The sequence below is a fragment of the Natrix helvetica genome (genome assembly GCF_964273705.1).
Source record: "Natrix helvetica genome assembly, chromosome: Z".
In the NCBI taxonomy this organism is placed as follows: domain Eukaryota; kingdom Metazoa; phylum Chordata; class Lepidosauria; order Squamata; family Natricidae; genus Natrix; species Natrix helvetica.
The window spans coordinates 139,783,599-139,784,202 of record NC_138554.1 but is presented as its reverse complement, the minus strand read 5'-3'; positions in this window follow the sequence as shown (position 1 = coordinate 139,784,202).

Below are 604 nucleotides of genomic sequence, written 5' to 3'. Positions count from 1 at the left end.
TTCAAAAATGCATTACAAATACCAGTGACCTCCTCCTCCTCCTCCTCCTATTATTATTATATTATTATTATTATTATTATTATTATTATTATTATTATTATTATTATTATTATTATTATTATTATTATTATTATTATTATTATTATTATTATTATTATTATACTTCTTATTCCTCCTCGTCCTCTTCCTACAAACCCCCTTCCTTCCAGCACTGATGATGTTCCCTAGTTGGGTCATGAAACGTCATTGTTCATCACCTCCTCCTCCTCTTCCTTCTCCTCTTCTTCTTCTTCTTCCTCCTCCTCGTCCTCTTCCTACAACCCCCCCTTCCTTCTAGCACTGATGATGTTCCCTAGTTGGGTCATGAAACATCATTGTTCATCATCACCACCATCTCCTCCTCCTCCTCCTCTTCTTCTATTTCTACTTCTACTTCTTACTCCTCCTCCTCCTCCTCCTACAACCCCTCTTCCTTCTAGCACTGATGATGTTCCCTAGTTGGGTCATGAAACATCTGCAAGCTCAGAGAGCAACAAGGACCCCACAGTCCTCCTCCTCCTCTTATTCCTATTCTTATACTTCTTATATTTCTTATTATACTTCT